The 27,607-nt window shown below is 40.4% G+C and overlaps 1 protein-coding gene across 2 annotated transcripts in view; it reads left to right on the top strand.

Annotated features, from left to right (window-relative positions):
• The first annotated feature begins 616 nt into the window (after nucleotides 1-616).
• The window catches only part of LRRC4C (leucine rich repeat containing 4C), a 161,736-nt gene continuing 134,745 nt past the window's right edge, over nucleotides 617-27,607 (top strand). For both annotated transcript variants that reach the window (XM_046644090.1, XM_046644091.1), the window contains exon 1: nucleotides 617-1,348. The gene's annotated coding sequence lies outside the window, so the exon portion shown is untranslated. The remainder of the gene's footprint in view (nucleotides 1,349-27,607) is intronic.

The following is a 27,607-nucleotide window of genomic DNA, read 5'->3' as shown; positions in this document are numbered from 1 at the left end:
TCGCCCTCCCCATTTGAAATAAAAGCCCAGTTTGAACTTCTTTCGCCGCGGCGTCCCCGCATCCGCTGCCCGCTGATGGAGGAGAAGGGGACCTGGGGGCTGGCAGGGGCCACCAGCGAGGGACCGCGTCACGCGTCTCCCCCGTGATCCCGGCCCTGATCGCCGAGTCCTGCAACACCTGGAGGATCTGGACTGGGCGCCGGGGGTGGGGGCGGGGACAGAGGAAGCGAAAGCCACCCTGAGCCTTAGGAAAAAAAAGAGGAAAAAAGTAGCGGGGGGAGGAATGGGTTTCTTCTTGACAGCTGACGGAGCCTTGAAATTTTCCTCCACTACCCCCGCCCCCGCCCCCCGCACTCCGTTTAACGTGAGATTATGAAATTGCAGAGGCGGTGTGGGGAAGGAGACAGGATATAGCAGGGAGTTTGGAGGGAGAGGGGAACGTGGCTGGCCGGGTAGCTGAAATCAAAAATCCAATTGCGCACTGGGTTGTGATGAGAAATCTAATCAGATCTTTGGAAAAGGGGCCGGCCGGAAGGGTGGCGAGTAGGGGGAGTTGATCCCGAAATTCTGTGACGGGGGGTGGGGGGCTAGGGAGAGGAATCGACGATGTAAAAGGAGACTTTTTTTGGTGGCAGTGGCGGTTGGGTGCCTTGCAAAAATGAAGGATGCGGGACGCAGCTCTCTCTTGGAACCGAACGCAGTGGATAAACTGATCGTGCAAGAGAGAAGGAAGAACGAAGCTTTTTCTTCTGAGACCTGGATCTTAACACAAATGTGTATATGTGCACACAGCGAGCGTTGAAAAATGAAATAAACCAGTGTCAGACCCGCGGGGGTTGGTGTGTGCTGACATAAATAAATAATAATCAGACAGCTGCCCCCCTCCCCCCAAAGGATGATTGGAAATGGAGAACCGAGGATCCACAAAGAAAAAGTATGTTCATTTTTCTCTCTAAAGGAGAAAGTGAGCCAAGGAGATATTTTTGCAATGAAAAGTTGGGGGCTTTTTTAGGAAAGTAAAGACCTGATATGCTGCTGTTTTCTTTTCTTTTTGAATTTCCCACAAGAGGAGAGGAAATTAATAATACATCTGCAAAGAAATTTCGGAGAAGAAAAGTTAACCGCGGCGGAATGAGGCATTGATTGGGGGAGAGAAACCAGCAGAGCACAGTTGGATTTGTGCCTATGTTGACTAGAATTGACGGATAATTGCAGTTGGATTTTTCTTCATCAACCTTCTTTTTTTCCTTTTTTTTTTTTTCCTTTTGGTGTCAAGATCATGCGTTTTTGCTTGTTCTTAATCACCTGGATTGCCATCTGGATGTTGCTGTGATCAGTCTGAAATACAGTGAGTGATCCTTATTTTCTTATTTATTGGTGAAGAAACTGTCCATTAATTTAGCGTTCCTGGTCCCTTTGTCTCCTCACCCCCTCGAGTGTGATTTTTAAAGACCTGGCTACTGGGGGCCAGAAACAGGGAGAAGGTGGCCCACGCATTTGCTCCATTAGGCTGTGCTCACGGATAAGCTGGTTTGTTATAATGATGCAGGTTGTCTGCATCCTGGGCAAATGCCTTTGCAAATGTTCACCAGGGAAAGAAAGATCTCCCCAAGAAAGCCGCTGCAGTGTGGGGTGCCTGTGCTCTGTGATTGACATTCTAGAATGCGTTTAAGTTGCATGTCAGCCCGGGAGTTAGATGCACAAATATTTAGCCATTGGAAATCGAAGGGACCCAATTTAAATTTCATTATCCAACCTGACATTGCAGATCAACAGAATGTATTAACACAAAAATATGATAATAAAGGAAGCAGATGAAGGATGGCTCCTTGCTAGTGGGTGGATGGAGGGAGGGAGAGTGGATGTGGGGGAGGAAGTGGTGGAGAGAGGTGGCTGCACTGTCCCCCATCTGTCTTGCATACACATGCTCCAGTGTGGTCTTCACATTACCTAGATTCTCACCAGTGCTAAGAATGAGAGAAAGAGGACTCACTTCTCTTGAACGCCACCCCTGCTAACTAACCACTTCTCTGGATAACGGGGAGACTATACATAGATTGTAGATGCCTTGGGCAATTGGCTTGGGCTTTACCAGAAAACTTGCCAACATCACCAGGACAGGGCTCTTGAGAAAAAGGCAGCAATCTTGCGTCCTGTCGTAACTTAGATAAAGGAGCTGAAGAAGAGGTGGGTTGAGCAACATTGCTTCCCGTGTGCCAGCTTTGTCTTGGGGGAAAGAGCCCAATAAAGAAAAATAGGAGGAGATTGAAAATGCTTAGAGAGCCTGAGGGCCTGTAGGATCACCCCTGTTTCCATCACCTCCCTCCCCCAGAGCTGCTGGGGTCACAGAGCTGCCTTTTCTTCTTTTCTTTTGAAAAAGAATGCTTTCTTTTCACGCTTCTGTGTTCCTCTCTGGGGCCTTCTATCAGAATCATAGACTCATATAACTTTAGAGAAAGAAGACTGCTCCGAGATCTAATGCCAATAAAAAGGGAAACTGAGGCCAAGAGAAGTTATAACTCTTTGGTTAATGGGCAAACCCTATGAGACAGGTCGCTCACACAAACATCCGAACAGCAGACGGAAGTCAGTTTGGGACCAAACTGGGCAGGAATCAGTCAGGCATGGCATGGCTACTTCTGTCCCCATAGCTGCCATTTTTATCTAGAAGGGTCAAGGAAGGTACTGAGAGCTTGAAATAAACTCCTGCCCCTCGGGACCTCAAGGGTAGCACATCTCCAACATCCATATGTCTTCTTAGTCTTTTTTTCTTTTTTTTGAATAGCAGAGTTTGGATAATCCTAGCAATGATACTATTGCAGGGGCGGGGGCCGGGGGGAGAGATCTACGACTATGGCATATCTCAAAGGAGATGAAAGGCAGCAGTCTCCTGGGTCCTTTCTGGGTGTTGGGCACATTTAATCTGGTGAGTGGTGGTCCCTGGAGAGTCATTAAAGAACTGTGGAGTTAGATTTATATTACAGAGGTGATAATAGAAACTGGGAACACCCTGCTAAAAGCCTCTGAGTCTGTTCTTTCAATCCCATCATCTCTCCTTATCCTTTCCATTACTCCTTAACTCAACTAGCCTTCAGCTGAGCCCTTCTCTAATTTATTTTCCTGGGCACATGTTTCCCCTTGGGACACAGATCAGGCAATAAATGTGCTACCCTATGAAAATAATCATACGGAGTTATTTTTTGTCCCCTGAGCTTCCTATAGCCTCCTGCATATCTTATAATTCCTTGTAGTTTTTTTGTTGGCTTGCTTGTTTTGTTTTATATGACCACAGTTACGTCACCACTTGTGATAAGAGATTGATTGACTCGAGTTTTATGAAGTTCCTGCTCAGTTTCAACTTTGCACAACTGAAAAAAGAGAAAAAAGAAAAAAAAAAAACTTTGATGGTTTTTACTGCCTTGTTCAGCTCTGGGCTTCATGTGGGAAACCCAGCCTTGCAGTCAGTTTGGCTCTGCCCATCAGTGGAGGTTTTTTTCTTTCTTTTTCTTTTGACATCAAAATTTCTTCACTGCTACTCCAGTTAGACCTCAAAGTGGATTCCTCACTTGACATTACTACCTCCTCTCTGTATTCTCCACACTGACACATACCTGCAAACTTTCCTGAGAGAGAGGGAAGGAGGAGAGATGGGATGGGGATGCAGAGGGGTGGGAAGAGAGAGAGAGAAAAAATGAATATGAATGCCTAAAATTATGGGCTTAAATATGTCCTTCTACCCACTTCCACTTAGACACATTCTTCGAATCTGCAGATGATGGAGCATCTAAGGATGCCATCGTTTTTCATGCTGGTGCATCACTTCACCAGCTCTACAGTTAGGGACAGATTGCCCAGCTTGGGGCTTATCTCCTTTGGTTTGGCAGTCAGAGTTGGCACAGCATTTTAGGCAACTTGTTCATGGACTGAGGAAAGAATTTTGGCCATGCTAGACCTGGAAATTTACCTCCTGAATTTATTTCGGGGCCTAAGTTGGTGCCCAGTGAGTAGCATTTGTGAGGAGGTAATTGTATACTGGGATTCTGCTGAGGACCACTGGCCCAGAAAGCTCCTGGGGTTTACAAATTTCCAAGTTACCTTTGCAAATATCTTCCTCCTCTAATTTAATAACTGTGCCCTTTGGGCAATACCTTTAATTTCCCTGGCCCTCAATGTTCTCATCTGTGGGATGGGAATGATAACATCAACAAATTGAAATTCAGCAAATTAGAATCGTTTTTGGAATTAAAACTAATGTTATGCAAAGCCCCAAGCATAATAGGCCCTCTAAGGAGAGCTGTTTGTTGTGGGTGTTCTTGGATTAATTTGGATTAACTTCTTGGAATGAATACAGGCTGGTCAAGCTCTTTAACAGTTCTAGTGGCAACACTTGAGAACTAGGGGATGTGCGACTGACCTTACAGTAGCTGCCAGATTCTTCTTTTGAGGTCTTGTCAGGACAGATTGGCTGCAGTATATCATTTTAGATATGAAATGCTGCTTCAAGCTAGAAACTGAAAATCAAATTTTCCTCTTTAAAGTATAGAAAAATAAATCTCAGCAAAAATAATACTTACTTTAAATTTTAAGGGAAAAAGAATGCTGTTCTTGTGTTATGTGCACTTTTGTTCTAAAAGTTGGATAAGATAGTTCCTGTATATTAAATGTGTAATTTTAGGTACATATTACATTGCCTGGACCCGGAATGCACAAAATAAAGGCAGATTTCTAGGCAATTATATAATTTAAATTAGATGGTGTAAAATTCCATTATGCATGTTAAGGCACCCAAGTCCACAATTTGGATTCACAGTCTTCCTAGTTATAATGAATCCTATGTTAGTTAAACGACATCTTCACCTTGAGATACGATAAAGGCCCCAATAGAGTGCATGGAATTAAGAGTTTATGTAGACATATGAGTCTTATTGTTTGCATGTGCAAGACTTCCAACATGAACTCGCCAGTGGTTTTCTGAGACAGCCAGTCATGGGCATTGCTCATAATTTCATTCCTACAACAGCAGCCTTGTGTTCTGTTTGTCAAAGTGCTTCCGGAGACATGTTCTCCCTTTGAGGGGAAAAGAGTCCTACTGTTATAATTATTGTTATTCTTGATATCATATCTGTGGATCATAACAGGACTGTCAGGCTGAGGAGTTGCCCATTGGATTTTTATACTGTTTCGTTTCAACTAGAAAAGCAGTTTGAAATCTATGTGAATTTTAAAAAAGCTCACTGAAGTTAACAGTTTCACAGATTTTAAGAAGAGATGGAAATCATCTATGGGAGTTCTTACCATTTCATAAATTTTACATTTTTGTGTGCTTATTGAATTAAGAAATTCAATAAACTTGGACTCAAGTGTTCTATGTGAATTGGCATACTCAGCTTCCCACTGGGTCACGTGTGTTACATGCACCATTTAACCTCTCTGAGCCTGTTCGCTTATCTGTAAAACAGAGATAATAACAACTACATAGAACTGACTGCCGTGAGGACGAAATCAGATTGTGTTTGTCATGCACGGCAGGCATTCAATAAATGCACATTTAAACTGAGCATCTCTGCTTTTAGTTTAAGTAATGCACAGTTTTAAAGAAACTGATACGGTTTTGTTTCAGAGAAGCTGTTAATCTAAATTCGTGTTGGTATAGATTTAAAAAGGAGAAATAGATAGACAAGATGAAGGTTGGAGTAACACAAATAGATACAACCATTTTTGGTGAACTTCTATCCTTGTAAAACATATTTTGAAGTGCCTTAGTAAATGCCATTCGCTCAGGAAAGATTGAAATATACTTTGTGAATTGTGAAAATATGCTCTGTGTCCATGTAAACTTGTATTAGATTGTTGAGTACTTTATATTACAGGCTTAAAATAATTAATGATTTATTAAGGTGCCTTGGAAAACTCTTCAGCGGGATCAAGCGTCTTTGCAACTTTCTTTTCTTCAAAATGATTTCTCTGGAGAAATGTAAATTTGCCAGTCGAAGTTTGGTTGGGTAGATCCTGGGGCTGACACAGTGTGCTTGTAACTCTCTCTGAGGGCAAGGATTTTATTTGTTCTCTGGCATGCCCTCGGTACCTCAGGAGAGTGTCTCACATAGTGTGCATGCAGTAAATATTTCTTGAGTGACTGACTGACTGAACTTAGTTTGAGAGACATCCCCTCCAAAGGACTCAAATGCATGCACATCCCTATGTGGATGCACATGTGCGTAGGCACACGCATACGTACAAGAAGCCTGGCTTTCAGGAACCTATAGAAGCTTAATGAGAAATACCAATGAGTGTACTGACTCCGTGTGTGTGTGTGACATCACACATACATACAGATTAAGCACCACTTGGTGGCTTCCTTCTACTGGAAAAGCTGAGGTCTGAAAGCTAGGTGATACAGTGTATTTTTCTTCTTCTTGGTGTTGTCATTAATGAACTGTGACAACAAGTCACCTCATCTCTCTTAGGTCAGTCTCGTGTTATCGTCTGTTAAATAAAGGTAAAAACGGATTCCTTCAAGCACTAAGATGTTAGGATTCTGAAATCATAATTGACCCACCAGGAATTCAGGATTCATGGGAATTAAAAATATATGATCTCAGGGTACTCACTCTTAACAATGTAGAGGGGAACAGCATAGTATTCTGAGAGGAAGGCAGAATCAGTGTGACAATGGCAGATATGTACAGCGAAAAGGTGAAGGAAATCTCTAGAGGGTTTGTAGGGGAAATACAATGAGATTTGGAGGAGAGAAACATTGGATTCCAACTTTGTTTCACCAGCTGTTCGCTGGGGGATCCGGAGTAGGCCAGTGAACCTTGCTTGGCATCAGTTTCCTCAACTATAAAAATGGAGATCATTTTTCTTGCAGTTACTTTGTGAGCATTGATTAAGATGTCCAAGTGTTTAGCACATGACCGGTACACAATAAAATGCTAACTCACTTTCTTTACATTGAAATCTTTGGTTATTTTCCGTAGAAATGGGAACATTTAACTGAAAGTCTGTGAGTGTTTTGCTTTACGTTTGCTAAGTACGTAAATGAAGAGCTTTTGTCAACTTTGCTGTCGAAGTTAGTACGTAATATTATTCTTGATAATGTTTTCTAATGGCTTTCAGATTTATAATGAAGTCTAAAAATGATGAAAAACTTACGTGAATTAATAGACTTTTATTTCAGCTTTGCATAAGCTGATGGCAGCTTCTATGCTCATGGAAGCTTTCAACACTTAGGGAGGTTATGGGTATCATTTCATAATAACAATAGTAACTGCCATTTTCTGAGCATTTGATATATACCGGGCACTATGTTGCAAATATATATTTTTCTCCTTAATTCTCACTTAAGCAACTAAGATACAAAGAGCCTAAATAATTTGTCTAAGGTTATACACCAAGTGGTGGAACTGGAAGTGGAAGCTACATTCCTTCTGATTTAGAAAACTCTGAGTAATCCAGTAAATTCAAACGTTGACTTGGTAACAAATATACATGGCGGCTGACTTTCATCTAACCTGGTTCTCAATCTGAATATTTTAATTGGGATTGAGATGTCTGCAAGTTTCTCTTTCCCCTGCTTCTTGAAACGAAGATTGTGACCAGATGCTTAGGTCACATAATACCGTGCATGTTTTTGTCAGTCTTCAGTACTATCCAAGGGTGTCCGTAAGTGAGGAAGGGACAACTTCTAAGAAAGACTTGGGAAAAGTTATCCTAATTCACTCAACTAACGAACAGAAAGGCCTTGCAAAATGCTATGAGAGGATCTGGAAATTCAAAGTTGTATGAGAAATAAAGTCAATGCTAGTAATAAGCTTGGAGTTTAGTTACAATATTCTACAAACTTGATGGGCTCCTAACTGTGGGCACCCAGTGCCTATCTCAGTCCTCATCATGTTGGATCCCTCTGTAGCTCTTGATACTGTTGCCCACCGCTGGCTTTCTGAAACTCTTCCAGAGGTTTGAGGGGCCACTTGCTATCACTTTCTTTATTCATGTCACTTCATCCTCCTCCTGTCCTCCTGTTCTTTCCTTAAACGTCAACAGCTTCCCCTTTGAATCCGTTCTATTCCCAGCCTCTCTGCATCTCTGAGAGATGTCAGCTGGGCGTGTTTTGAGAGATGACACTCAAATCCTTGGCCTCAAATCTTTGTGTATACTGAAGACTTCTAAATCTCTGTCACCAGCAAGATTCAACTTCCTTACCTGGTTTCCTGGAGGCCTTACAAACTTAATACACCAGTGTAACTGATTATTTTCCCTCCTAGAGCCTACGTGTTTTCAGTTTCCAAAGGTACCAATATCTCTTTAACCTCCCTCATATGTAACCATTCATCAAGTCACTCATCAATCTCTTCATTATCTTCAACTCAGCTTTTTTGTCCTTCAGTCCAGACTCCACTGTTTCTCTCCTACTTAGATATCTTTCTAACTTTCTAATCTTTCTGATGATGCCAACTGTTCTTCAATGTAGTCCATTATCTGTTCTGCCCACAGAGGGACCATCCTAAGAGATAAAGCTAAAAATCCCCTTCCTATATTCTATAAATCTATTTATAGAATAAAATCCAGATTCTTCTCTTCATAATGCAGTCTGACCAGCCCATTCATGTCTTCTCCTCTACCTGCCATACTGGATGCTTTTTCCTCTGGAGACATCCCAGGCTACTTTTGGCTCAAACTTTGTGAGAGCTACTCCATTTGCCTAGGACATACTCTTCATACACCAAATCTCAGAGCAAGTTGCCTCCTCTGGGGAATCTTTCCCAGCTCCCGTACATGCTCTGAGTCTCCCATCCTCTGTATGCCAACAGTTTGTTCATACATCTGTGACAGCTTTTATCACTGTTATATATACTTACTTGGCTAAAACCCGCAGATCGTGACTTCTTTTTTGATATAGACCTTGTCTTACTCATCTTGTCATCTCCCACATCTAGCGTAGCTCATAGGATTTTTCAGTATATTTTGGTAGAGCCAATAAATTAATGGACTGATCTAACACCACATTAGAGTGAATAATTTCCTTCAATTCAGTTTATGGTATAGGCCATTATTTTTCCAATATTTTTACCATTAAAATCACCTTTTGTTATTTTTCCTCTAGAGACCCATGTTTCAAGACTCCCTTGCCCAACAAATACATTGCAATTTGTTTCTCCATTTTTCCTAATTGAAAACATGTACCTGCCCATTATCACTCTTGAAATGCACTGGATGAACATTGTTACCATGAGTTGAAATAAACTGAGCCAAAAGAAAAGATGTTTTAATTGTCTCGTGCAATTGTATGAGTCCGTGCGTGGTTTCTAGTTTTGAGATAGTGATAATAGCGGTCTTGAAGGAGCCCAATTTTAAAAATAATTCTGTAAATATATTTTAGTGTTAATTTTATGCTCTATTTATGGCTGTTAGTAGGCTCACTGTAGGTTCTACAGCATACTCCTCAAAGGCATTGTTGACAAAGAACACTGTTCACAAAAACGAAGGCGCCCCTTGAAGTTGTGCATTGCACAAGCTACACAGTTATATGAAGTGGGCCTTCCTAGTCAGGAATGACTACTGGAAAGACATTATGGCTTTTAAGTTTGAATAATGCCCAAATATGGACTCATGAAATGGGGAATAAAAATGATTTATCCTTAGTCAAGGTGCCTGAATTTAAAAATTTGGTGAGCTATGGTCACTTTTCACAACATGTATACATCTGGTTTTATGGGAGCCAGGTATACATTCTCAGGAGGCGCTCTGGCCTCATGCTTCAGAAGGATGAAAGGATGCTCCTTTCTCTCATAAGAAACAGCAGAAGACAGTGAATTAGATGAAAGTGCTAAATGGTAAGAAAGTATTTAATTATGGTTTAATCTTATTTTTCAATCTTTGAATATAAAAGTCGTGTATATGTTGAAGCAGAACATTTGTTTTTCTTTTAGTCCTTTTTCTTTTAGTTTTTCTTCTAGTTTTACGTGATTTCTTTCCAGTTTAGAGATTATTATTTTTAATCTCTAATAAGAGTCATAGTAAATGAGAGAACATTAATAGTAATGCTTCATGGGGCTTTTTAAATCCAGCTATCTCTTTTAATCTTCTCTACAACATTTTGGTCCCAGAACATCCAAAGCAACATTCTCTGACTACTACCTCCCGAGTGATTATGCATCAGGAGTTGGCGAGGTATGCAAGGGAAGATTTATTTAGAAGAGCCAGTGCTAAGTATGGTCTCTGGTTCTTGCCAAATTGCAAACTGCTGAGACAACACTGTTTTCTTGGGAGGGGTCCATTTGTTTTAGCCCGTCAATGTTGACCAAGTGACTTTAGGCAACTAGGAGAATTTAGCCATTTGATTATGTTTCTTTCTTTGTTGCTAAGGTAAGTAACTGGAATGAGGATAGGTTTCACAGATTAATAGAGTAAGATCTTTTTTTTATGATGATTAATACTGTCCCCTAGTTATTAAAATCTTCTGTACTGGTAGATGTGATCCCACCTAGAACAAGGAGATTAATCTATTTGTGGTGTTTTAATAGCTATCCTATTGTTAATACAGCTGATCATTTTTTTAATTCATATTTTTTTGAGGCTAAGAAATGTAGTACTAAAGAACTCGTTCTCAGGACAATAAACACGTTTTCCTTGAACCAATGACTTGATAATGATGGTGGCAACTTCAGTAACTAAGTATGGGGTTTTTGAAAAAGGTGCGTGACATTTGCAAATGGAAAGATGTGCCTCTCTTGAATGGTTTACAGCTGGATCTGAGCCGGATCTCAGAATGTGCTGATTTTTACCTTAGGGGAGTGAAAGAGAGAGAAAGAGAAAGAGAGGGAGAGATTGCTCTGAACCTGGCTGTTCTAATCTGGGTAGAGAGAATGCTGATAGCTTAGTTAGCTGGTCTCTGGAGAGAGCCACCTCAGCAAGGCCCAGAGCATGTGTGTAGATGAATGAATTCAAATGCATTATGGGGGGTGATCCAGGGGACTCCAATTTCTTCTAACTGAAAAGGCAGAAAGTCAGAAGCCACCCTAAAAGAGTTAACATCTCCACAGTAGTGTTCAGGAAGGCAAGAATGGGACTGTGAAGGCTTTCTCTGTATTGTTTGAACGTTGCCATGGCAATAGTTTCCAGCAGAAGTTACATGTTTTTCAATTCCCCAAAGCAGCAAGCTGCTTTTCCCTCTCTTTCTCTCTCTCCCTTCATCCCTCCCTATCTCCCTTCATCCTTCGTCCTTATCTCCCCATGCTCTCTCTCCTCCCTCTGTCCTTTCTTTTGTTCTCAATTCTTCAGCTCATTCTCCATTAACAAAAATATTCTAACTCCACGAGGTTGCTTTTAGGCAGAAAGTGAGTCAGACATATAAGCTTCTCTCGGAGTTTCTGTTTGCCCGTCTGTTTATGTATTAAAGACCCAATTAGGCGGAAGCTGTGGATGGAAGTGGGGTTGGGGCTTTCCCTTGTTGGTAGGACACAGAACATATTAGAATGGTTGGTGTTGTGGTGATATGTTAATTGGATCGCTCCAGGCAAGGGCAGAGCAGCAGTCTCTGACAATTAGAAAGAACAATGACTTTACTATGAAGGAACCCTCTCTCCTACCCAGTGGGAGGATTAGCATGCATTGCAGGTCTCTGGAAGGTTCCTGTAGACCCGGAGAGAGATCTGCAGTTGGAAATGCCTCCTGTCTCTCTAAAGCTAGCTGCTGCCTCTCATTTAGCTCATTTTACTGCCAAAGAAGGAGACGTGAGGGGACAGGGAGAGATCTGGTTGAGTGGGTGGTGGGGACCCTGTCGCAGACCTGGGCCATAGGATAGATTGCAGGGATGCTAGGAAGAAATCTTTGCCTGCTTAATGCACGTGGCCAGTGAATTGTGAAATGGGTCTCATTAGAGGCTTTCAGATCCCGGCATGTGCCAAAGTGCTTTGCAGGCACAGCGCCATCACTTCAGGTCCAGCCCTGCTGCTGGTCGCCGCGGCCAAGAGGGGACAGAGGCTCTGTCTGTGTTAAAGCCTCGGTCCCATCGCTCTCTGTCTACTGTTCATTGTGAGGCGCCTCTGGGCCTTTCAGTCCAGCTAGGGATGAGGCACAACGTATCCCCTAGGTGTTGGTAGAGAGGAAATATGAGGGATTTTGAGCAACACTGGTAGGTTTGAAACAGCCAGTGGGCACTAACATCCAGAGGTTCCCTCTCTTTTTCCCAGGGCTGGTGTTGAAGCTCTCTCTAGGCTTCTCTGCAAATATACCCAGACCCTCACCTGAAAGAGAGGCTGGGTGGTTCAGGGCCGCATGAGTCATCAGAGACCTTCGTGTTATTAGATACAGGGGAACTCTTTGTTTTTCTCAGATTCATACACGAGAGATTTTAGAACTAAATTTTATCTCCCAAGGCATAGCCCCATCAGTAATTCTAATAACTGCCATATGCTGCGTCCTATGTAACAGGCGCTGTGCATGTCTCTTATATAGAACACTGAGGGTTCTACAAGGTTGATGATTTAAAAGCATCGACATAGGAGCCAGATCTGCCTGAGCCTTGTCACTTCTAAGGTCTGTGGCTTTGAGCAGTTTGCTTAGCGTTTTGAACCTCAACTTTCTTATCTGCAACGTGGGAATGAGTATAGCTTAGGGTTGTGGTGAGTTGCAATGGCGGCAATACATGTAAAACTCTTAGCAGAATGTTTGCTCATGGAAAACACTCAAACTAATATCTGTAAAAATATGAGGTATTTGCATACAGTATTGTGAAGTAATTGCTAGGCATGTGCCTCAGGCAGAATGAAGTTAAAAATTATTAAGGGCAGATTGTTTAATGAAAAAGGAAAAATAGCATTAGACAATGAGTTTCTGAGTTTTAAATCAGGAAGTTCCTGATATTTTTGGTAAAACTCTACAGTTTGAACAGCAGAATAGACAAGATCATTGAAATAACCTTTTGTCGTATTCATTCTGGATAGATGAATTTCATCCATCCATATTAGAGTTTTCTTGTGGGACTGATCTCTTGGGACTTGTATCATTTGTGATGCCTTAGATTGGAAATAAGAGAAAAAAAATCTAACTAGATTAAACAAAAAAGGAATTTGCTAACAACTGACAGATGAAATAGAAAAGTCTTCCATTACATGGAGTTCAGGTATGGTTTGATCCAGATGTTAACAATATCACAGGGACTCCTACTCTATTCTCTCTGTGATTCTTTTGGCTCAGTCCTCTTCCATGGGTCATTTTCATCCTCAGACTATTGTTTTGCATTCCCTCACTCATCCACCAAAGAAAGATTCACACTTTTGTTTCACCATTCCCAGAGAGCATCCTGAGATCTAAGCTTACTGGACAAGCTTAGGTCATATGCCCACTCATGGACCAATCACTTGCTTCCATGGAATAGAGTTGAGAGTCAAATGCATCCCTAAATAGAATTCAGGGGCTATTGAGAGACAAGAGGAAATAGGTGCTGGAGAGATAATCATAAATAAATACTATGAGTCTAATGATGGCGAGTAGGAAGGATGAATTGTTATATTTCACATTGTAACTTGCTACAAGAGTTAATTTTGTTTGTACTTCCCTGTAATGCTATGTTGTATATAAGTACTGAAGTATTAATAATCATCCAAGGAGTTTTGTTCTTCCTGCAAATCATCTGGCTGTGGCTATCAATTTTTCAGAGGAACAACTTGATCTGCATTCATGCTATTTTTGCATTGCTCCTCTCATTTCTTAGGAACAGGTCTTTGTTTTTAAAAGGGAATTTATAGGCTTTTCTGAAAGTGAGAAAACAAAAGCAAAAACAAAAGAATCCTCTTCAGTCAATAACAGCTTATTGGCAGAGGTTCTTTAAACCACCTCGAATATGTACACTCCTGGTCACCTGAACCAGCCGTAAGTGTGCATTTATCAGCTGCGATTTCATCTAATTTGTCACTGCAGAGATCTCAGCAGTGACACAGTCCATCACTGAATTCTCCATTCTGCCTACTCAGGGGTAGTGGTCCAGGTAGTATGACACAATGTCCTTTGCTTCTTAATAGGCAAGGGGAAGGAAATCATTATCTGGAAGAAGAGCCATTCAAAGCATGTAACTGCTTGCCAAGTTCAAGGCCTGGGAATTCTCTCATTTATAGTCTTCACCCTGTGTGTACCATATTGTGCACAGAATAGATACTTGTACATGCGTAAGTAGTGACCTGTGCCAAATTGAGGATCAAACCAAGTTCACGTGCATCTCTCTTGTAGAGCAAACTACTGGTGGAGTAGGTTGTGTCTGGATAGTGACGACAATGAAGAAGACCGCCATTTTTTGACCAGTCATTGTATGGTAGAAATTGTGGTGGGTTATTTTACATATTTTATCTCATTGTACTCTTACAAAAACTGCAATATCAATCATAGCAATATGAAAAAATATCTGTAATAGGTAACATTTATTGAGTGATTCCTACGTGGAGGCACTGTTCCGAATGTTGTGTTTTTGTAATGACTTTTAATCCATGAGCAAATAAGCATTTTTTTTTTTTTAATCATGAAGAAGGGAAAGCTCAGATAGGTTGGCTGACTTACCTATGTCATGGAGCTAATAAATGACGGAACTTTGCTTTGAACTTCTGGTCAATCCTGTGGTTTTTGTGCTTTGCTGTGCTGCCTCTCACATGAGACTAATTTTTTTTAAAAAGAAACTTAAATTTGGTTTCTTTAAGTTTTGATTTCTTTAAATCAAAATACCAAAGACCTGGAACTCTTGCCTTCAACCTCACTTACTTTTTTATTTTTCCTGCCTTCTCCATCCCCTTCTTATCCCAGGTGTTCTCAGCTTTGATGATATGTGAGAGTATTTTTCAGCCTCTACTTTGGCCCAGGGCAGCTGTCCAGCCACAACTCGGGATATTTGAAAGTAAAGCTTTTCATGAGCCATTTATTTTAAATATAACCATTTGAGATAACCACAAATAAACCACAAGGGTGTTTTAAGAGACGTTGTTTGTCATATGTTGGGAAGAGTGAAGAGACATTTCATATCCCCGTTGTGTCTTGGCAGCTGAACTTTCAATACCTCTGTAGCCATTAGTAGTTGGCAGCCCTTCTCCCGTAAAATGTGATGATACTGATAGTCGCATGCTTAGCTGCATAAGGCTGTACCACATATTTCTTATCCCAATTGTAAGCATCAGAAGACATGCTCCTCCATCTGCAGTCATATGTCACTTAACAATGGGGATACGTTCTGACAAATGCGTCATTAGGTGATTTTGTCATTGTGGAATACCATGGATTGTACTCACACAAACCTAGATGGTATAGCCTACCACACACCTAGGCTATATGGAGCTAATCTTAGGGGACCACCATCGTATATGTGGTCTGTCATTGACGGAAACATCATTATGCAGTGCGTGACCGTATAGAAAAGAGACACTGGGACCTTTCCTCCATAGCTCCCAAGATTCTTTACTCTTCCCCACCAGGATGGTTCATAGGAAAGGCAGAAGGGAATATAGTGCTGGGACACTGTTTTTGCTGCCTTTCCCAGGAAGCTGCTAAACAAAATTGCTGTTCTCAGCTCATCTGGGCACTGGGCCAGATAGGAGGCAGTGCCCCAGATCAGTTTCCTTACTCCTTCAGCAAATCACTCTTTCTTTTGCTTATGAGACAGACATTGCAAGGGCAAGGAAAGCAGGCATAATGCGCTGCAACTGCAGGGTAGATGGACATAAACACTTGCTCACATATGTGCATACACACACACACACACACACACACACACACACACACATACACATAATGCCCACCAGTTTATCTCAGTGTCCTGAATTCCTGCGTGACTTCTGAAGGGTCTTCTGGAGACATGTGCCATTCATCTTTCTTTCTCTAAGATTCAGGAGACCAGGAGAAAGAACTGCATATTGGGCAGTAGACTATGGATTCAGGGCTCAGTTTGACACCTAAGAATTATTCTCCTAATTGCCTGCTATGTATTTGACCCAATATCTTCTGTTTCAAGAATATAAAGTGACTTCAATATCAGTTGTAGCTTCTTATCCCCAAATCTAAGGCTTTTTAAAAACAAATGGAAGAGGTTTAATGCTGCTCACTATTTTATAATATCTCAACCCCTGCTTCCCGTCCCTTGGGGCTGGCAAGACAGAGCAGGTTCTTGCTTCATATTATCTCTAGAATACACTCCGTTGTTCCTTTCCTAACACAGGCTTTTAGCACTTATCAGGCCCAGATAACTATAATCACGCCCTGATTTGCCCTTCTCTTTCCAGTCCATCTTTATCACCAGTTATTTATCTTCCAAAGGCACTGCTTTTGTGCTGTTTTTTTCACTAGCAAACCCTTACTTGTAAAATAAATGCGAGGCCCTGAAGGCCTCACTGTTGCTTGTCTCTCAATTCCAGTACGTATTTCTTGGCTATGCCATATTCTCTTCCATTTCCTGTATTTTGCTTTGTACAGGTAATTGTTCTATGTGCCTATTTTTTTCCCCACCTAGAGTGAAGGCTCTCTGAGGTCAGCCCCTTGACTTCCACGTCTGAGTCCTTGCCTCCATGCCTATCATAGAGGAAATACTCAATATATGCCTTTGTAATTGAAAAAAAAAATGGGGGGCTGGCCCCGTGGCTGAATGGTTAAGGTCATGCACTCCACTTCAGTGGCCCAGAGTTTCACCGGTTCAGATCCTGGGCGTGGATATGGCACCGCTCATCAGGCCATGCTGAGGCGGCATCCCACATGCCACGACTAGAAGGACCGACAACTAAAACATGCAACTAAGTACTGGGAGGATTTGGGGAGAAAAAGAAGGAAAAAAAAATAAAAGATTGGCAACAGTTGTTAGTTCAGGTGCCAATCTTAAAAAAAAAAAAAAAGTTTTGCTTCACAAGTTTCCAGCTGCTGATCTTAAAAAAAAAATAAAGCGTTTCTTTGTTTTTAATTAGATTTTCATTAATCTTCTAATAGATGGCCTCACAGACTACTTGGGGCTAAACAATCTTCTGCATTAGGGGCAACCACCCAGCAGTGTATCATCTTTGAAATAAAAGGAACTCTCCTTTGCTGAGTTTCCTACAGGATCCTGTTAGCTGTTCTTCAAAGAGCCGCAATTCAGAGCGCCGTGTGTCCTGTGGCTGTTTGCTTCTCAGGGTTGTAGAGCCCGCTAGTCCAAGCAACGTGCTTCTGTGGCACAGACCTGCTTGTCTTCTTCAGGCGGCTTCCTGCCCTGGTGTTCTGTAGTGTTGACATGATGCATGCACTTCGCAAAGGATGTCCTCGTGGGTACAAGATGTTCCTTTTTCCAACTCCCTGTTCTGTGGAAGTCACAACTCTTAATGCTTTAAATCTCCTGGCGCTGTTTGCATATTATTCTAATATGTAGCATTGGTTTCTGAAGCTAATCCACAAAATGGCGTGTGTCACAATGAAGTTTGCAATAACAAATGGAGGGAAATAAGCAGGATATAGTGAGTTTCTTACCAAATCAAATTTATATGATTAAAAAAAACTGACCTTTATTCTCTTTTTTCCTTGTCATTTCATCAGGCTCAAAAGGTCCTTTTTTAAAAGGTGAATGATTATAATAGTATATGGTATTTTAAAAAATTTTCTCCTAATGGCAAGATAAGTTATGCACATATATTCATTCACAGGTCTGTGACAAATGACCGCCACGTCTGCTATGAACTTCAGTAGTTCAATAGTCTAGAACATTGCTGTTAAGATGTAAACATTGGAGCCCTGGAAAAACCTTAAGCAGGTGCTTGTGAGTAAAATAGGAGAGGTGAGCCCATAGCACCGTAGCTTCTGCAGCATCTTTGTAATGGCCATTTTCCACGGCCAGTGCCGTTGGCAAAGGTAAATTTCCTGGGCGAATGCTGCTACTCTCTGGCCCCAGGACTCTAAGCAAGTTGCCTCCCCTCTCTCATCTTTCTGAATCTGTAAAATGAGGAGTCTGATGTGGACACTCTGCCATGATTCTTTAAGCTCTCTCTTGTTAAAGTCTAAAGCATTCACAGAACTATTTGCAGGTAGCAGGACTATATTTGCAGGAGAGAATGGGAATGTGTTTTCCTTTCCACCTTCTCAGATATTCTGGGTGGCTTATTTCCTCTTTTCAATCTTCTCGTCGTCCTCTGTCTCCTTTTTTCCTCATGCCTGTCAAATTTCTTTCTTTCTTCTCCTGTCCCTATCTAACCAAGTCCTTCTCCACACGAGAGTTGCCTTTTTCTTGCATGTGGCTATTCCGCAGGGTAAGCACTTCATTTCAGACTTGCTTCCACTAATTAACTACAAAATTAAGTAGGTGAATTCATTGATTCAGCACTTGGTTTGATGTTTATATTAACTCATTAAAAGAGAAGCCCTGCATGTGGCCAGAGGCTTAACGGGAACCTTTCTCTCCCCGCCCCCGAAATCTCCCTTGACTTCCCACACTAGATAGCTATCTCCCTGTTTCTCAGAAGTGTTCATGCATCCGGGGAGTAGCCAAATGGCCAAAGCTGCATCAGACCCGAGTCCTATTCTTTGTGAACTACGGAAATAATCATTTCTTGTTCTTTTTCTTCCCTAGCTTACTGCTCATGGCTTCAGTCATACCTTTGATACACCTGGAAAATTCCCTGTGCATGCCTACTGAGATTTCAGTGGTATCTATTCCATGTCAGATACCCCCATAGCCACTACCCACCTGTCCCCACCCCAGATGGAAAATAGGCCTACACTCCTGGTTGAAATATTTCCATCAGAGAGAACTTATGTAAGAAGCTTGAATAGAGTTCCACACCCCACATCAGAGGCATAAACTAGTTTTAAGAAAAAGTATTGAATTAAAAGCTATTGTCTTTTTAGTTTCCATCAATCATATCTTGTTTCATTCTTCTTTGCTTTAGCACATAATAATGACAAGTGAATGACAGGTATGATGGCCATTTGTCACAGAATTGTGTTTATTTTATTGACATTTTTTCATTTATGTAGAGATTCATACTTCTTTCAAACTCCTACAAATAGTTCTAGCTGATGAAATATGTTTTATGATAAAATAGAGTCAGATATAGGCAGCCCTGCTGGTCTAGTGTTTGAGATCTGGCGCTTTCACCACTGCCGCTCAGATTCGTTTCCCAGACGGAAAACCACACCACCCATCTGTCAGTTGTCAGACTGTGGTGGGTGCATGGTGCTGTGACGCTGAAAGCTCTGCCACCAGGGTTTCACATACCAGCGGGGCCACCCATGGTAGACAGGTTTCAGCAGGGCTTCCAGACTAGAAAGACTAGGAAGAAGGACCTGGCCACTCACTTCTGAAAAAATTGGCCATGAAAACCCTATAAATAGCAGCAGAGCATTGTCTGACATAGTGCCGGAAGGTGAGAGGATGGCACAAAACTACCAGGCAGGATTCTGCACCGCTGTACACAGGGGCGCTAGGAGTTGGAATCCACTCCCTGGCACTAACAACAAAGAGTAGAACGCGGTTGTAGTAGAGAAGCATCCTTCGCAGGAGAGGCTTTTCTTGGAGCCCATCCAAGCAGTTCAGTTACTTGTCTAAAGTAATTGCGTTAAAAGAAAAATGTACTAAATGTATGTTCTCTGGTTTTCTCTGCCTTCTGTACCTTGTGCCCCTTTTAAAACTCCTGAACTAAGTGTTGCTGCCTTAAGACAGTTCATTTAGCTTGTTCCACTTGTTAAATTGTGTGCACTTATTGTTAGCATAAGTTGACCTTATCTTCCCATTGCAGCATAAACAGTAGCCTCTGTTCTTCTGCCCCACCCCCTGCACCTCCCACACAACTGGACCATGGCACTGATAACATCATTCAGTAATTGTATACTTGTATCTATCTTCCTCACATCATTCTGAGCTTTTGCCATGTAGAGAGCCAGCCATTCTTCTTTGTGTACCCCTCTAATACATAGTAGGTACTCAGCCAATGTTGAAAGAAAACGGATTGAATAGTGAACACTTAAAGCTTGGAATTTGTTTAAAGCAAGATTTAATTCCTCCAAAAATAATGCAATTTTAATTTGAGTGAACTTTTGTTTTACAAAATTCAGTATCACAGTATTTTGAATTATTGTGTCTAATAGTGCTATTAAATTCATTCTATACATTTGTGTTTTAAGACACTACTTTGGGTTTCACCAAAACATTTCTACACATGATTTTAAAACTGCAATGGAATCAATCAATGTAACTTAAGGAACTAATTAGTTTCAACCAAGTTAGTCATTAATCATTAGTTAAGAAAATATTTTTTTCACAAAATAATCAGTAACCTCTACTTTTTATAGTGCAAACATTTTATATTTGTAAATTTATTCTGAAAGTGACAGAGACAGAGCGAAGAAGAAACCTAAGGTCATATTGGCTTGTCTTAGATGGACCCAATTAAATTGATAATTGCTAATTATTTTTAATCTCCTATAGCATAAACACAAATATACGAGTTTTTCCTAATACTTGGCATTGAAAGTCAAAAAAGCTCTCACTTAATAATATTTGAAATTTCTATGTGTATGCATGTAAACATATATTTATGCAATGTACATATATGCATATACACACCTATATGTGTATATATATAAATATATATGTGTATATACACAGATCTACATACGTATTCCTTGGTAGATCATAATTTAGAAATCTGGATTCTACTTATAGTGTTCTTCTGTGCAAGATATTATAATGAATAGTATTATACTGTCATTAAATATATAAATAGAACATGAGAAAGAAGAAGGAATGAAGGGTTATTTTGCATTTGTCTAAGAATGACATTTTTTCATTATAAAAGGGATATACATATAGTTGGAATTAAGTGTAATATAGTTATTGTTCATTCAATAATTTGTACAAGAAAATATTATTTCAAAATCACCTTCTTTTGGAAGCCAGATACTATTATTTTTACTGTTTCTACTAAAGATTATAGCCCAACTAAAAAGTTAAAAGTCAAAAGAAAAACATGTTGTAGAAATGTTGACATTGTTTTCCATTTGAGAACTTGCTTGCTGCTAAATTTCAGCTCCTGACATCTTTCTACAGTTGGGCTGTAATAATTGATTAAAATAAAGTAAGAGTTTCACAAAGTAACGTTGAATACTTTGGCCAGTTTTGATACAGTTGCATAGTTGTGAGCTCAAGGGAAATGTGTATATCCCACAAAGTAAGATCCATGTCTGACAGAAGGAAAGCTAGTATATACAGACTATCAATTTTGAATCAAGGAATTTGAATTTGTACACACATAACCCTTTTTAAAAGATAAATTTTCATTCAGCAATCTTTTCTTCCTTTTGAGGCAGTAATGCATTTAGTGTCCTTACAGTGACAGTAAAAGAGAATGAATCATAGGTTTACACTCTGTTCATGGAGTCTGAATAATTTAATTAATACTTTTATAATATAAGACTTGCTTTCCTCCAGGATGACTTTTGGTTGAGACTTTGGACCAAATGAAGATGTTTCATTGAAATTATGATTTCTCACTCGCAACTATTTTATTCTTTTTTTTTCAGATGCACTAAGAATTGAACAGCACTGGCGTCAACTGTTCTTTCTCTTTGCATCGTATACATTTGGAGAGGTAATAAAAGCTATGGGACTTTTACCCGCCCCTCTCCACACATGCAATTTTTCGACTATTTCAGGGAGTTCACAGAATCCTTTCCATGGATCTTGGTTAAAGGATAGGTGATTCTTGGAATGAATTTTCCTGGATCATCTACAAAGCCAGAACTCATAGCAATCTTCTTATATATTTATTATAGGCTTCAATTTTTGAATCAAACATGGATGTATCAAAGAAAGTTTGATTCCATTACATTCTTAAGTATTATTTTATCTCATTCCTTGAGCATATGGATTGGATTCACAGTATTCTATACTTTGCAAATGAATTTCGTTGTTGTTTGCTTTTTTGTTTTTGAGTCCATTGGAGAAAAATGTTAACTATAAAAAGCCACCAAATAGCTCTTTTCTCATGGAAATCTCAAAATATTTTCCCATTATTGCTTCCATTTTTTCATGTCACTTCTACTTAAGGAAGACCTCTCTGCTTTCTGGAACTTCTGAGTGTATCTGTGTTTAGTTTATGTTCAGTCTGGAGGATGCCCTTTGTAAGGTGCTAGAATGGGTTGATGTGTCATGCTAAGGTTTATAATGATATTTTATGGCAGTGAACTTCAGATAGAACCTTTTGGACTAGGACTTTATGCTGGCCTGACTAGAATTATATTAATAACTGAATGAGTTGAGTGATAAAGCAAGTAGTCTGTGCACTGTGGTTCGTTACTAAACTGTCAGATCAAAGGGTGTGATAGAATAAAATGCTGTCCTATGACTCCCTGGGTCTAAGATGCAGTTATGAATGAGTCCATTGATATCCACCATGATGTCCATATGTGTCAGCCACGAAAGAGTCCCTCCCCTGTGAGATCTTCATGTGCCCTCACCCACATTGACAAATGGGGGGTCTACGTTCGGAGTTGAAGGAAGTGAAGAATGAATATGTCATAGCCCAATGAGAGGTTTAGAGTTGAGCAGAAAAATTGTTTCACTAGTCCGAGGAGGCAAGAATATCCTAAGCTCACATTCACTGAGGCAATTTCAGCCAGGGCCAGGATATTGGATGTAGTTCAGTTCAGCACGAATTATTAAATGCCTGCTATGTGTATGCTAGCTACTACCAATGTATGCTAGTTATGAAATCCAGCCTATTACATAGAGTTTTAAAGTTAGTAAGGGAAGAAATTTAACTTTTCTTCCCAACCTTTGTGTTCTGTAACTTAGGGAAAGCCATTTAACCCTTCTGAAATTCTCTTTCCTGATTTGTAAAAGGTAGCTGCTCTGCTGTCTCTCCCACATTCAGTGCTGTTGAAAGGATGGAAACAGATGGTAAAGTGCAGGAAACTACAGTATTTTTATCTATGAGAGGCTTAGGGTTTACAGTCTGCTGGAAAGGAAGGAGTCGCTTGGGGACTGGTTTTGGAATCGCAGGCTAGATGCTTGTCCTTCTGTAGGATAAATATCTGGGTTGAATTAGGGGTGGGAATGTTGATGAAAATTATTTTGGGATACCTAAAATGCTACCAAGGCTTTAGCGTACAAAAGTCTTTTATGGCTTTTAAAAGGCTACTCAAATTGACTGTTTACAACTTTGTGGCAACATCTGGCTTACAGTTGGCGCTCCAACATCATTGTGCTCAGCTTTTTCCCAGTAGCCACCTTATCAAGGAAGGAAAATAGAAAAAGTTTTAGAGCTGGCATACCCAGCTTGTTTGTATACACTACTGTGATCAAAATCACCAGATACACATGATAACTCTCAACTTCGTTCTGCCTGTAAACAGTCAATGATCTTGTTAGTTGCAGCTGTAGACCCAGTGGTAGTGGAAATCTTTGTTTATTGAATTTCCAGCTTCCAATCAAGTGTGCAAGGAGCGGCTGTGTGAAAATAAAAGTCAATGGTCCCCTCTTCTCCTCTCTTCACCTCTGCCTCATTGCAAGAAGGATTTGGGTTCTTAGGTTGGTTGAAAACATAGAGGTTCTGTAAATGAAATAGAAGAGAATCTTTCTCTGGTTAAAAAACAAGAGTAAGAGTGAGTGTTATGGGCTGAACTGTGTCCTTCAAAATTCATATTTTGAAATCCTGACCCTCCAGTGCCTTAGAATGTGACTGTATTTGAAGATAATGTCTTAAAGAGGTAATTAAGTTAAAAATGAAGTCCTTAGGGTGGCTCCTAATCCAGAACAACTGGTGTCCTTAGAAAAAGGGGGAATTTGGACACAGACATGCATGCACACAAAGGAAAGACTGTGAGGAAACAGTGGCAAGGCAGTCCTCTACAAGTTAAAGAGAGAGACCTCAAAAAAAGCCAAACCTGCAGCCACCTTGACCTTTGACTTCTAGCCTCCGGAACTGTGAGAAATAAATTTTCTGTTGTTTAAGCTACCTAGACTGTGGTATTTTGTTATGGCAGCCCTAGTAAACTGATACCATGACTGTGTGGGGTTTTCCCTAACTGGATTAGAGAGGTATGGCTGTCATAACAGAAGAAATGGTCTACGTCATACGTCAGCTAAAGGAATGCAGTCTCTCACCATTGTCTCCAGCAAGCGTGGACCAATAGCTTGGCTGTCCACTCGAATGGGAGGTGGAGAGCAGAAGAGTTGCTCTTTCAGGAGAATCCTTAGATTAACCCTAAAAACCCTACATGGTGGTTAGTTTCATATGTCTTGGGCCATATAATCTCCTTCCATTCTGATGAGGATTTTAGGCTGGTTAATTTTAAAACTGCAGATGAGAAGCAGGCTCTGAGGACTGGAATTTGCTTTCTCTTTGAGACATTTGCATTTGTGAAGGAAGGGGGGATGACCTTGTAGGGACCTGAAATTGGCCACCCCAGGATATGTCTCTTTGGCATCGGGATTGTTTGGGGCTGATTGCTTTTGATAAACTGAGACAGGGAGGGAGGCTCTGGGGAATGGAACTTGCCCTTGTTGGGACACATTTACATTTGTAAGGTAAATCTCCCTCTGTAACAGGTGCCTCCCTCTCTGTACCAGGAAGAAGAAGAGAGATGACCTTGTGCCTAGAAACTCTTAATGGGGAAGGCAAGAACTTAAGCTGGTTGCTGTCTGGCAATCTCATGTAACTGATTTAGGGTGGTGGCTTCTAACCTTTCTAACCTTTACTTAATCTGATTTGATTCTCGTCTAAAAGTCATGGGATCATCCAATGACCAGACCTCACCTGCACTGATACCATTTTAACTTTTTTTTCATGTTCTTTCCTTTGTCTTGTAAAGAGATAACTCACATACCCATGCCTTATAAAATTAGCCCTAACCCTCAACTCGGGGCAGCAGCGGCTCTGCCTGCCCATGGGCCCTGTCCCCATGCCGGCAGCAGCAGCTCTGAGTGCCCATGGGTCCTGTCCCCATGCCAGCAGCAGCAACTCTGACTGCCCATGGGTCCTGTCCCCATGCTATTCCACACTATTCTCTAAATAAAAGAGCACTACTGCCAGATCTTGAGAGTCCAAGAAATCTTTCTTTCGACTCCTCGGCTCACCGACCCCACATCCCATTCCGTATTTCTTTCAGGTGATAGCAATTCTAAAAAGAAATTTCAAGTTCTAAAAGGGAGTTTATTAGCCAGATGTTCCAGAATCTGCCTCAAATAGAAGGAGTGCCCCAGACCCTCATCTGAGTTCCTAAAACTTGCTGTTCAGGTATCTTTTACTCCCAGAGTGGGGCAGGGATAAGAAATTTACATCCCTTAGAGTATACAAAAGCAAAGTCGTATGTCAATAGCCTATTCAATATTTGTACAAATTTACTGTTTATGTGTTGTGTGCAGTATTTAGTGAAACAGATCTCAGGTTAAATAAAGGAGACAGAGAAGGTGGAATTTTGTAAGTTTCATTTTGTTGTTGTTGTAGGTAGCGGTGATAGTCAGTTCGGAGTGGTATGGTGGGATATTTACGAGCAAGTCTCAAGTACGGTTGACTTTGTATTTAGTCATGGTTGTATGCTATCACTATGAGCTCCTTTAGAATGTATATTTCCTAAATACTGCCTTCCTCACCATAAATAGAGTTAATAGCAAAAAGGCATAATAATAGTCACTGTAAACAGAGATAATACTAATAGTCATTTCATTCTGTTATCATTAAGTGAAAAAGAGAATGCACCTAGCATACTAGTTAGCATATAGTGAGAAATCAATAAATGTTAACTACTCTTATTTTTTATGATATCTACATCCAACGCATTCTGGTAGTGGAACACTTTTAGGCTAAACAGACTTTTTGTGTTGACTTGACTGTTGGGCACCGTTGCTGTTCCCTCTCATTCTGAGAAATATCACGTTTGTAACATGAGGGGTATAGCTGGGATGAGACGGGCTGAGACTCTGAAAACTCTCTAAGATAGCAACATCAGCTGTAGATTTTAAATAAATTCAAAATAATCCTATTTGAGGCCTATAAGCTAAGGTTCTATCTAAAACACAGAGCCTTTAAGTACCAATATTAGCTTCATCCTTCAGAAGGCGAAAGCTGAAAAACAGAATTCTAAACAGCTTTAGAAAGGATTGAAAACAGTAGGGCTTGGCAAAATGAGACAGGGAAGTGATTCTACCTAGAGTCTATAAACCAATGGTTCTCAACCCCGACTGTGCATCAGGAGCTCCTGAGGAAATTTAAAGTTGTCAATACGGGAGCTTCAGCTGCTGATTCAGACTCCCCAGGGATGGAGCCCGCGTAGGAGCATGTTTCCAAAATCTCCATGAGTGGTCTGAAGTACATACAGCCTGTGTTGATGATCATGGTTCTAAATAGACTCTCCAGATGGGTTCCGAAATGCCATGTGTTAAAAGCCATATTTTTTGACCTATTTTAATTTTTTTACTGATCTCTTTGCGAGTTTCACACTTTGATGTTATACAAATTCTAAACCAGTCTCTGAAACTCATGGGGTTTTCCTAAAGAATGCTTATTTATGTTTTCAATATTATCTTCTTTTAAATATAGCATGCTTTTTAGAGTAATATAATTTCATGATGAATTTTAAAGCTCCATATAAAATAATAAAAATATAAAATTGTGTGCAACATTTCCCTGATATAAACTCAGAATCGCAGAGCAGTTTATTTTGTATTCAGTTTAATAAGCATCATGATTTTTTTCAAGTCTTATTGGATTGAAGATCTGTGATGTAATGTGAACCCATGACCCTCCTGTATCTTACTTTGAAGTGTCTTTGGCTGCAATAGTTAATAGTATTAGTTTGTCATTAGAAAATGTCATGTATGAGGTGCTTTGACAAGTCACCAACCAAGTAGAAAGCAATGTTTTTGTTTAAAGGACCTCACCATCTGTTAGGATGGAGCTTAGGATAAAAGACTCTACTCTCTCCCAGAAAAGTCTTTCTGTTCTTTGCTGTACAATATGAAAAACTGGTGATGCAGCAAAGGTACAGGGTCTTTTGTTGACTAGGGAGATTCATCCATTCTCTTAAAAGATTAAATTTCCCTTCCTTGCGTTGGCTTGCTGTCCATATGTAATTTCATCTCCAGGTGGAAGTGGAACAGGGAAAGTGAGGAAGGTTTGGAGTAGGGAATTTAGGAAGCAGAAAGCCAGCGATTACAGAAAGTCAAATATGTTCCTGGAGAACGCAGAGTATCTCTCACTCTTTCTAGTCTACCAGCCTATCGTTATTTTCATTGAACTTCATTTTGTATTTCCCTACCTTCTTTTCAGTTTACAGTTCTACTTCCATTTGAAGTAAACCTAATACTTGAAAATGCAGACTTGCAGATATTATACCTTAAGGTACAATTATTAGTTTTACGCAAAAAGGCCTCCTGTACGGTCCCATTAAGCACTTCATTTAAACACAATAGCATCATAAAAAACATATTCTCACTCAACTACATTGAAGCAGCTCTAATCTGTGAAATAAAGCACCACTCACTAATATCGTGGAATAATTGTGTTATAATTACTTAGTAAATTAATAAGTTTTGGTTAAACACTTATTAGGAGCAAAGATTATGTATGCCATTGAGCATTTAAATGAAGTTTGACATATTTCTTAGGTTAAGAATTAT

The sequence above is a fragment of the Equus quagga genome, chromosome 17 (genome assembly GCF_021613505.1).
Source record: "Equus quagga isolate Etosha38 chromosome 17, UCLA_HA_Equagga_1.0, whole genome shotgun sequence".
Taxonomy (NCBI): domain Eukaryota; kingdom Metazoa; phylum Chordata; class Mammalia; order Perissodactyla; family Equidae; genus Equus; species Equus quagga.
Note: the sequence above shows the minus strand (reverse complement) of the source record. Positions and strands in the feature narration are given on the sequence as shown.